Source organism: Protopterus annectens, chromosome 1.part2, assembly GCF_019279795.1.
Source record: "Protopterus annectens isolate FY-2018-M chromosome 1.part2, PAN1.0, whole genome shotgun sequence".
NCBI classification, from domain to species: domain Eukaryota; kingdom Metazoa; phylum Chordata; order Ceratodontiformes; family Protopteridae; genus Protopterus; species Protopterus annectens.
Genome location: NC_056727.1, coordinates 168,355,583 through 168,367,831, shown reverse-complemented (window position 1 = coordinate 168,367,831; position 12,249 = coordinate 168,355,583). Strand labels below are relative to the sequence as shown.

General features: G+C 40.0%; 2 protein-coding genes across 2 annotated transcripts in view; one reads left to right on the top strand and one right to left on the bottom strand.

Moving 5' to 3' along the window:
• Window positions 1-12,249, top strand: part of NENF (neudesin neurotrophic factor) — a 1,081,512-nt gene that overhangs the window by 377,269 nt on the left and 691,994 nt on the right. The gene's annotated exons all lie outside the window — the stretch shown is intronic.
• Window positions 1-12,249, bottom strand: part of PACC1 (proton activated chloride channel 1) — a 245,467-nt gene that overhangs the window by 69,556 nt on the left and 163,662 nt on the right. The window lies entirely within an intron of this gene.

Genomic DNA, 12,249 nt, shown 5'->3' with positions numbered 1-12,249 from the left:
TTGACATGAGAGTGCAGAACCTGGCCCTGGTGATGGGACAAAAGATTGGGAATCTGAGGCAAAATCCACGTTGGCTCCTGAGACAGATTCTTCAATGTTGAGTACCAGAACTGACGAGGCCAATTTGGGGCCAGTAGAATCATCATCTTGGGCTTGTCCTGCTTGATCTTTAATAACACCCGTGGTAGAAGAGGTAGTGGTGGAAAGGCATACCCCTTGAGGTTTTTCCAACTGAATGATAGGGCATCCACTTTCCATGCTAGCTTGTGAGAAGTCCTTGTGCAAAAAATCTGTAACTGGTGGTTGAGGGGGGATGCAAATAGACCTATGTCCGGGCAGCCCCAGGCTTCTGTAATCGTCTTGAATATGTGGGTGGCTAGCATCCACTCGTGTGGGTCTGACAGGTTCCTGCTCAGGCTGTCTGCCAAAGTATTTTGTTTCCCTGGTAGGAACTGAGCTTGTAGATCCACTTTGCAAGCTAGTGCTGTGTTCCATACAGTCATGGCTAGTCTGCAAAGGGGGTAGGAATGTGAGCCCCCCTGCTTGTTTATGTACCACATAACTGTGGTGTTGTCTGTTCGTATCAGTAGTTGTCCTGGTTGTAGAAGATCCCTGAAAGCCAAGAGGGCATTCTGAACAGCTAACATCTCTTTTAAATTGATATGTAGGTGCTTCTGATCCTCTGTCCAAAAACCTTGCAGACCCTTTCCCTGCAAGTGGGCTCCCCATGCTTAATCCGAGGCGTCCGTGGTTAACACTTGGCTGGCTGGAGGTAGACTGAAGGCTTTGCCTTTGTTGTGAAGACATGCCATGGTCCACCAGTGGAATTCCTTTTGTAGGCAAGGCAAGACAGCAATCTGTGTGTCTAGACTGTGGCAATGCTGGAACCATACACTTTTTAGGTACCATTGTATTTTTCTCATATGTAGTCTTGCATTTGGTATGAGAAGGATGTAGGAGGCCATGTAACCCAAAGCTTGCAGGAATTTCCTTGCAGTAAGCAGAGTTACAGAAGCCAAGGTTTTGAAAGTGGAAGCCAGCTGTAGTTGTTTTTCGGATGTCAGGAATGCCATCTGGGTTGTTGTGTTTAAAAGAGCACCCAGAAAAGTTATCTGTTGTGTGGGGGTCAAATTTGACTTTTTTATGTTCACAGTGAATCCCAGATACTTGAGAAGATTTTGAACAAATTCCAGGTGCTGGAGTAAAACATCCTTGCTGTCTGCTTGAATAATGCAGTCGTCCAGATAAAGGTAAATTTGAATACCCTTGAGTCTGCAATAAGCTACTACTGGTGCCAGGCACTTGATGAAGACCCTGGGCGCAGTAGACAAGCCAAAGGGCAGCGCAGAGAATTGGTAATGTTTCGAGCCGGCCTTGAACCGGAGGTATTTTCTGCACTCCTGTCTGATAGGGATGTGTAGGTAAGCCTCCTTTAAATCCAATGTCACCATCCATGCATTTTTGCTCAACATTGGCAGGAGCTGCTGCAGAGTAAGCATTTTGAACTTTGGTATCTCCAGGAAAGCATTTAAGACTGACAGATCCAGGATGGGTCTCCATGAGTTTTGCTTTCTGGGAACTAGAAAGAGCCTTGAAAAAGCCTTGCCCATTCTCTGATTGTGGAACCAGTTTTATGGCCCTCATAGCCATGAGGGATCACACCTGGTTTAATGCCTCGGACCATTGGTGTTTTGGTAGGTCTGGCCATCCGTTTGGTCTTGGCAAGGTATGAAAGTGGAATTTGTAACCTCTTGAAACTACATCCAGAACCCACTTGTCTTGGGTTATGTAAGTCCAATTTTGTTGAAAAAGAGAGAGTTTTCCTCCTAGAGGGGCATCCAGGAGAGAAGTTCCTGGAGACATGCAGGGGGAGTCATTGAGCCTGTTTTCTATAAGATTGAGGTCTTTCCTCTCCACCCCTGGAGGTGGAAGCACTCCATTGTCTAGGTCTGCAAGAGGTCTGTGTTTGAGGCCTCCCTCTGGTGCGCCTATATCTACCCCTCTGAAACCTGTCCGAGCTGGGAAAAGACCAATTTTTTGTTGGCCAATTTCTGCTAAATCTAGGGGGCTGAACTTGTAAGAAATCCTTAACCGTTTGCATGGATTTTGCCTTATCCTCCATTTTCTTTATCACCTCTTCAGCCTTAGGCCCAAACAAAACATTATGCTGAACAGGAGCATCCAGTAACTTTGCTTTCACTTGATAAGGTAAGTTTTGTTCCTTTAACCAACCATGTCTTCTAATGACTGTGCCAGAGGCAGCCACCCTGCAAGAAGCCTCCAAAACATTAAAACCACAGTGTAAACCATGCTTCCCCACTTGTTCAGTAGCATGCATCAAATCATGTAATTCCTTATTATCTGCACATGCAGAAAAGGTACCTAACTTTTGCTTCATAACAGACAGTAGAAATTGCTGATATTTTAGCATATGAAATTGGCAATTTAAAGCCCTAATCGATAAAGTAGCAGAATTATACACTTTTTTGCCCCATCTCTCCAAAGCTCTGGAATCCTTATCTGTCGGAATAGGATTTTTAGCAGAGGCAGCCTTAACCCCTTAGGACCCTGAGAAATGGTTTCTGGATCAGCAGTAGAATTTTTGTAAAGGAACTGGTGGGAGTCAGGGACCCTGTAATATCTGTCGGGCTTAGCAGGGGCTGGAGGAAAGGAGTCAGGAGTTAAATTAGCCTCAGAAAAGGCATCATCCACAATATCCAAAATAGGAGGAATAGCCAGGGGCCCATGTTGGGGAAGAATAAGGAAATCCCTGAGCCTTCTCTTAGATTCCCAGTACTCCTGTCCCTCCCAGTGAAAATGTTCCCTCATGTCATGTAAAGTTTCCCCAAAAGAAAAATCCTCAGGGGGAGAAGCTGATGAAAAGATTCCTCAGCATCAGAATCCTCATAAGGAGGGAAAGAATATTCCTGTTCAGAGGAAGACACTGAAGAAATAGATGCCTGATCAGAAGATTCATAATCCAACTCTTGTCTTGGCCTTTTGTCTGGAGGGGGATGTGAACCCCTAATCATGGTTAGCAAGTCCTCCGCCATTTTAAGTAAATGTTTCTGGGATTTGGGTCCCGGATCAGAAGAGGCCTGGGCTGGTGTCTTAGATTTAGAAGGAGTCTTTGTCCTTGGTTTTGTCTTTATCAGAAGCTGTGTTGGCCTGAAAACCCCCTCGGAAGCTGGTACCTGCACAGCGGCTCCGGACCCATCCGAGGGAGCACTGTCTGAAGGTCCTGCAGCTGGAGTGCTCAAAGGCCTAGTTGGCTCCTCGTGGGAGTCCGTTTCAGCTATCGGTTCTGAAATGGCCGACGACAGGGGCTGTGAAAGCGCCTCACTGACGACGGCCGAACCTGAAGCTGGCTCTGGTTGTGTAACGTCGTCTGATTTGGACCTCGGAGGCCTGTCCTTATCCTTGCTTCGTTTGTGAACTCCGGTAGTTGGAAGCGTGTCCGACGACATTTTATAATTAAATCGCCTACCAAAGTAGTGAAAAGCAAAATCATACCTTCGCTTAATCGTACGTTGGTTAAATCTAGCACAAAACCGGCAACTAGCTACGTCGTGGTCAGGGCCTAAACAAGGAATATAGTAAGAATGGAAATCCTTATGAGGTATTTGCTTCCCACAAGAAATGCAATTATTAACTTTTTCTGACATCGGAGTGGAGCAAGGAAAAAGTTTCCCCAATGGGGTACTTAGCTTTGAGAAGAAGAAGTATGTCTTCGGACTGAAGCACGAAAAAATATCAGGAGTCAGCCGACTGGCACTTGCGAACTGCTTTTACCGCACGGCAAGAAAGACTGGAGAACATGGCGTCGGCTGGCAGCTTTGTACTCCTGGCGCTCTGATGTCAGGGAGCATGACTGAACAGCCGACGCCGGACCCAGACTTTGGGATTCTGGCCGACCGTGAACTGCCTGCCGGCAGGAAGAACCCTACAGTGATGAATGCAACAGTGAAACACAATGAACATCTCTGCATTTCCTGCAACCTCAACTTACTTTCTTTTACTCTCACCTATATATACCAACCTTTACTCTCACCTATATATACCAACCCACACGGACACTGTAAAGCATATATAACACCCTCCATATTACAATTATATAAATCAGAAGTATAAAAGGGAACCCCATTTAGGTAGTCAAATGTCCTAACTAAATATTTACAAGAGCAACAATGTCCATATGGGTAAGTATTCAATATGGTGTGAGACCTATATGGTACAAAGGGCAGAGAAAAGATTTTACAAACCAAAATATCTCTTAAATTTCTGCCCTGTTTATAAGAAATACTAGGAATAAGAAATACTAGGAAAAGGATATAATACAGCTGACAATTCTTTAAATCTAATTTCCAATAGTACTTAACTAAAGCTACTTCAGAACTCAAAATATTATACATAGTCACATTTTTTTTCCTTTTGTCACCACTATATTGACCAGACACAGGGGTACAACTTAACTCAAAATTCTCAAAATGTACCCTCCTAGATACTGTCCCATCAAGCATTTTTTTAATAGCAGATTCAATAAGTCTTGGATCATATGCCCCAGAACAAAACATAAAAGGCATTATATTTATTTCATCCCAAAAGTCATTGTCATAGTTGGAAAGTCTCGTAAGACGAACATACTAACCATAAGGTAGGACAACTAACACATGGGGTGGATGGCATCAAAAAATTGTCCGTCATCTGAACATTTTCTATGCACAGAGGTAAACAACTGACCCCAGAAGATAAGGATAAATTAACATAAATTTTTATTAATACTGCCTTAATTGCTTAATTTGGATTTATACATATAGTAGGTTTATTTGTGTGTGTTTTTGTACTACTTGAAGGCTGTGTGTAAACCGAGGAGCCACATTGTTTTATATTTTGTTATAATAAAGACCAGTGTGTTGCTCATCTTGTGTATCTAAATAAGATGATGAGGCTTGGGTGTTTAAGTGCTTTATCACATACAAACACAACAGGATGGATATCAGGAACATTAAACTTAAATGAACTGACTGATTAACACACACATGCATGCTTACATCTGACTGCTCACTACAAAATGGCACACTTGCTTGCACGTGCTCAGTACTCATATGCACGTACCTGCTGACTGGAAAGCTTCTTAAAGGTATTATCACACACTCTGGTTTACATCTTCCCTCTTTACTGAGCTGTCTTGCAATGATAATGACATTTGAACAGGCATACAAATTATACAAACAATAGGTATTCACTTGTAATGTGAATAAAGTCCCATGTTTCAGCAAATCTTCTTAATTACTGACTTCTAAACTGGTCAGACAAAATCTCGTCACTGTAAGGAAAATACTGCTGCACTTCAACTGGTAAGAAAGATTGCTTAGAAGGCCATCCTTGACTGAGGAAGTGGTTAAACTTCTGAAGAATTGGATTTGAAGCTGTGTGAGTTCTAAGCTCATCAAGACAAGTGGAAGAAAATTTTCTCACTTCAATGACTTCAAAATCAGGTGAGTAATTTTCACGCTATTCAGTGTTTTTTCAGGGAGATCTGGATAAAGTATCAGCAAGATAAGGAAGTTTGCCTTTTGTGTAAACAAGATTGAAACTGGACTTCTGCAATTTGAGCATCATGCATTGCAAGCTAGCAGGAGCTGTGTGCATTGGCTTTCTCAAAATAGTAACTAGAGATGGGTGGTCAGTCTCGATTTGAATAGGTTGGCCATAAATACAATCCTGGAACTTCAAACATGCAAACACAATTGCCAAGAGTTCCTTCTCTATCTCAGCATACTGCATCTCAGTTTGGGTTAGAGTTATCGATGCACAGGCTATTGGTCTACCCTCTTGAAGAATGGCTGCACCGAGACCAAATTTAGAAGCATCACAAGAGTGCATTACTGGTTTGTGAACATCATTGTATCTTAAAGTAGGTGGATTGGCATTTTTTCTGTTTCAGGACATCAAATGCTCTTTGGTGTTGTTCTTACCAGGACCAAGATATATCTCTGTGTGTCGCTTTCTGAGAGGTGCTGAAAGTTGGCTCAAATTTGGAATGAACTTGCCTAGATAGTTGACCATGCCAAGAAAATGTTGTAGGGCTTGGACATGGTCACACGTACCCTCCTGGAACAAAGACTTTGGTATACTGGCCGGACGGTGGCGCTGCATGCAGCAACAGCCCTACTGTTATGAATACTGCAACATGAGAATAGAAGGACATCTTCTCGTACCTGAATTTGTATTTCTGAGGATTCAGCTTAAGACTGACTTCACGAGCTCTGTCTAAAACAGTTTTGAGATTTCTATCATGTTTGACTGCACAACTGCCTCCTACAAGAATATCATCTACTACAATAACACATGGATAGCCAGAAAAAATTTGCTTCATCGCTGAAGGACTTCACTGGCAGAATTTATTCCAAATGGCATTCTCAGAAATCTGTACCTTCTGAATGGTGTACTAAATGCTGTTAGCAATGAAGATTTTCAGTCAAGCAAAATTTGCCAAAATGAATTTTTTGCACCTAAGACAGAAAAAACAGTGGCATTTGGCATAAGAGCAGCAACTTCTTCGACTGTGCGCACTGTACGATGAGGTTGTTTTAATGTTTTGTTCAAATCTCATGGGTGAATACATATTCTAATATCATCAGAGCTTTTCTTATGAGCTAACACCATGGAGGATAAACATTCTGTTGGCTCTTCAACTGGATAAATTACTCCTTGCTGCACTATTCTGTCTAGCTCAGCCTTGACTCTGCTCTGCACAGCTACTGGAACTTTCCGTGCTGGTCTGATAACTGGACTTACTTCAGTGTCTAGCTTCACGGAATGCACAACTGGGAGTTTGCCTAGTTTATCTTCGAAAAGATCAGCATAGTCAGAAAAAATAGTCTGGGCAAATTTGAGGTGTTATCCGTCAAGCTTACATGGTGGACTGCTTTCACTTTCAAACCTCAAAATACTGAAATTGTTGAATTTCAGTATCTCAATATGAAAATATCGAAAGTGAACAGCATGAACCACAGAATTTATCCCAGGGCAAGTAAACACTTGCCCATTTTGTGAAGATATGCCCTTTTTCCTACTGCAGTGCGATCCCGGAGTTAGTATGTATATATATATATATATATATATATATATATATATATATATATATATATATATATATATATATATATATATATATATATATATATACACATACATACATACATATACATAGTTGGGGGGGCGCAGCTCCCCACCTAGGTGGGTTTATGATGGTATGGTATGTTTGTAGTTTTGGACAAGTGTTTACTTGCCCTGGGATAATTTCCATGGTTCGTGCTTTTAGGTTATGTTATTTTCATCTCGAGATACTGAAATTCGACAATTTCAGTATTTCGAGGTTTGAAAGTGAATCTGGTGGACTTCCTTATTAAATGAAAGCTATCGCAAACTGTCTCTGAGGCCTAATAATGACAGCACATGTCTCTTGACTACATAAAACTGCAAGTCATAGCTGTTCCCAGAAGAGTAACATGATAGCACTACTGAGCCCTCAGTTTGAATTTCTTCAGCACCATAAGCAACAAGCTTCACACACTTCGCCAAATCAAGCCTTTCACCAACTTTTACTCTAGGAAACGTTTCTGCTGATATAACACTGCACTTTGAACCAGTATCAACTTTAAGCTCTGTGAGTCTCCCATTAATCTGAACAATACAAAATACTTCATTCTTTGCCCACAAATCTACTGTATGGACTGTTCCACCAAGCACAGTCACACCATCAACATAAAAAGTAGGGTCACAGCTTTCTAGTTGATCAGATTGCTTCTTTGAATGCTCTTTTTCAATAAAAGAATGAACCTCTTTTGATTTGATTCCACTTTTTACAACTGTAACACTTCTGACCAAAAGCTAAACACTTTTCTCTTTTGGTTCATGATTACTGCCACAGTTGTGACAGTTGACTATGAGGCTAGGCGGTGGCACATTCTTTGATTTAGCTGACTCACCCTTGTACTTCACTGAGCATGTCCGCTTCACAGAGCATGCTCTAGAACTTGCTAAAAAAAGCTCTGGGTTTTAGTGAAGCTGCCACACCTTTGGGCCTGTATGTTTTAACCATGTGTGCATACTATCGACATTAGCACCCTCGTAGTGTCTTCCAGTGCTATTCTCATTTGTAAGCATTTTTCTGTGAGCTCATATACCTGACAAATTTCTATGGCCTTATTCAAAGTTAAATCATTGTCTTGAAGCAAAATCCTTCTCACTGCATCATCTTTAATACCACACGCAAACCTGTCTTTTATCAACTCCTCTCAAATCACCAAATCTGCACATTTTTGCCTTATTTCTCAAGTTGGTTATGAATGCTGCAAAAGTTTCACCAGGCTTTTGACCCCTTGTGTAAAATAAGTGCCTTTCCATTGTAATATTCATTTCTGGGTTACACATCCCTCTAAATTTATATTTTAAACACTCAGGGTCTTCCCGCGTTTCAGCCGGTGCAACTATATGGTGGTCTTCCCCTTCCCCTGCATACACAGCAGGTACATACACAAATGAATGTCCTCTTTCCATAGCTTCTGAACCAGCTACATTAAGCAGAATAAATGCCTTTGTACATGTGTCTTTGTCAGAAAAAGCAGCCTGTATGTAAATATCATACTCTTGCTGAAACACTCTCCAATTTTCTGCAATACTGTTATCAAACACAAGCAGACTTGGTCTGCAAAATCCTTCAGCCATGCCAACAATTATGCTTAAACACAATGCAAATATGGCCCTTGTAATTATGTACGAACATGCACACACACCAGGTACTCGTAATAAGATTCAAATGCATAAGAAACTCTTTGAAAGACTGTACTTTGCAAAATATTCTTTGAAATGGCTGTACTTTATGAAATAACTGTATTGTAATACTGCACACACTCGCCAACACGTTGTACACTTCGGATACTTCAAATAGCTTTAGATAATTCAAAAAAGTAGCATGGTCGTTTTTTCCTTTTTTATATATTTTATGCGATTTGGATATTGTTTCAAACATTTTCATAATTATTTTGAATATTTTTATCAATATGTCACAGTTTTGGACATTTTGTTTAATTAGAAATTCTTTTTGAGCATTCTGAGTGCTTCGTTTTACATTTGTTGAGTAAAATATAATTTAAGGAAGTTTTAGTACCCGAAATTCATTTCTGACCTGTCTGTGAGTTGTTTGAGCAGTAGGATGATCCACTCCTGTATATTCCTCCAACTTAACTGTGTACCTCATGGTTTTGACTCTGGATCCTATTCTGACACCATATCACTTGTCTTGTGCATCTGAATAAGATGATCAGGCTTGGGTATTCATTTAAGTGCTTTATTACATACAAACACATCAGCATGGCTATCAGGAACATTAAACCTATACAAACTAACTAGCTGACTGACGCACACACATGCATGCTTACATCTTGACTGCTCATTATAAAATGGCACACTTGCTTGCACATGCTCAGTACTTATATGCATGTGCCTGCTGACTGGAAAGCTTCTTAAAGGTACATCACACACTCTGATCTACACCGTGTTCTTATATTTTTTGTATACTTACATAAACCCAACCTACCTGCAGGCCAAATTATATACTATTACACAGTAGCCAAAATCTGGAATTCTCTTCCCTTATCACTTAGATCCAACCTAAACCTTGCAGCTTTTAAAACTTCCTTACATACTTAATTCTCCTCCATATGGAGCTGCAATTGTACCTTGCCCCCAATTTCTAAGTCTTAACTTCCACTTCCAAAGATCCTCTTGTACCTTTACACTTTTTAATCAATTTGCTTTTTTTCTCCTCTATAGGTAACATGCCTATAACATTTCCTGCATAAGCCCTACCACCTTATTATAAAGCTTCATCACTTTTTCATTCAGTAATACAAAGCGACATACTCCTTGTCGTGTTCTTCCTCTATTTTCTTGCAACTGTTAACTGCCTTGTACTAAATATTTGTGAATTTCACCAAAAATGTCGATTAATTATCTTTGTGTAATACTCATATGAGTTAATCTGCGTGCTATTGTAGTTACTGTGTATAATGTTAATTAATTGTGCATGCTTATTATATCTGCCTGTATTCTGCGGAGCTTTTCTCCCCGTGCCTCCACTGAAAATGGGTTCTTTATGGCCCAGTGGACTATCCCAGTAAACAAATGACAATAACTAACTAAATAAATAAATAATAAAAAAGTCTAATACCTTAGAAGTAACACAATTAACACTTTACCCCCCCCCCAAAAAAAAAGAAAGAAAGACAATCAAATGGGCATTTGATCAGTGATCTAAGTACCTGAACTGCTTTGAGGTATGATAAGAAGGTAAAACAAAACAGTACAAGGAAATAGGTAATGGCTAGTTTAAAACAAATACACAATGTGTCTACTTACAGTGGACTTGCCAAAGAGCTAATAGCAGCCTTGTGCAAGTTTTTAAACATTTGATTGCTATCCATTATGCATGCATTTAAGTTTTTACTGTATTTGTTTGCATGCACTGATCTACTTGTCACATCCATGCTCTGAATACAGCATTTATTCCATCGTGTGACTCAAGCAACATCTGAGTGATGAGACCCAAGAAGCACCCTTCTTGTTAATGGGACGAATGTTTGAAGTAAAACTTCTGATGGCCACTGCACTGCTACAGCCAAAGAATAGTCAGAATGCCCTGGAAAAAATAAGAAAGAACCAAAATGGCAAAAAAGCCACATAATGACAAATACTCAAAACAATCTTCTAGCTTTGAAAGAGGGAGATAGTGTGACCATGACACTGTGATTTGAGTTTTAAAGCAATGTCAAAGGATTAGAGAAGTACAGTCATTTCACAGGCTGATGAACTGAAACCATAGTAAGGTTGAGAAGAAGATGCAAAGATTTACAGAAGGGTTGGAAAATATCTTAACAAAGTGCCTGTGCAGATGACTAACAAGGTAATGGATTGTTCAGTTAGCACTAACACTGCATTCATATCATTAGCATTCTCTCAGAGTGAGGACACAAAGGGCACGCATAATGTTAAAAAGAGCAGTTACTGCAACTTCATTTAACAAGTCCAAAGACAGTCTTAAAATTCAATACTTCAGCTTTGATATCCTTGTCAAAAACTGAACTGCTTTATTGTAAATCAGCAGAGTGAAAAATATAAATATACTGTTGTTACAGTGTTTTCATGAAAATATTTATCTTTTATTGACTGGGGTTATGTAATCAGTACATTATAGGTCTGTACAGTATATTTAGGTTTTGTAAATACATACATATTGCATTTGCTTATTTTCTAAAGTAAAGTGATGCACTATATATGCTAACAGTTACTGTCACTTTAAAGCGGTGATACTGACATCCGGGATGCTTCTTGCAAATCTATGATGTGGATGCTCTGTCTCAGCGTTGTTACTAAAGACGTTTACTGACAATATTTTCATGGAATTACATAAATATATGACAATTCTTTTTGTTGCTCTGCATGACTTTTTATATGAGCTAGTCCTCTCTGTAAAATTATGCAACACTTGTAAAGGGACCCAATCCTTACTAGTCAGTGAGCAGTACATACTATAGGTTAGTCCCTCATAATATACAAAATATGTTATTATATGAAGGGTGGTACAACATTCAGCAGATACTAAGAATAACCTAAAGGTCATTGCTAGGGCTGTTTCTCTTTTGGGGCCACATATTAAACATATGTAATGAAACCAAAGCAGTTGGGAGGGTGGCCTAATGGTTAAGGTGTTTGCCTTACAAGCACAAGGTGCAGGGTTTGAGACTCACAAAGGATAATTGGCTAGGCTTAAAATGGCTCGCAAGGGCAGTTAGCCTAGTACGAACCTATGAAAATTTTGCTTATTTACTAACACAAAGAGTTGAGGGGAAGGGTATACAGGCAGCTACTGGGTGTACCTGACAAGACGATCAAGCAGCTGGTGATATAAAAGTTATGGCTTAATGTAAAAAAAGCAAGGGCTTACATTCTGAGTTAGTAACCAGTTGTAAGTATTGCTCATAAAGAAAAAGAAGCATACTATAGGTCTGTGACTATAGTCAAACAGAACACATAGCACAGAATCTACTGGCAAAGGAGACTGTCTCACTTTGAAGGAAAATGACCGAAGAAACCTGAATCAAAGTAACGTTTACTCTTCGCTGTACCATGTTTTGACAGCAAATATTTTAGTTGAATAACACCTGCAATTTACACTTACACTTA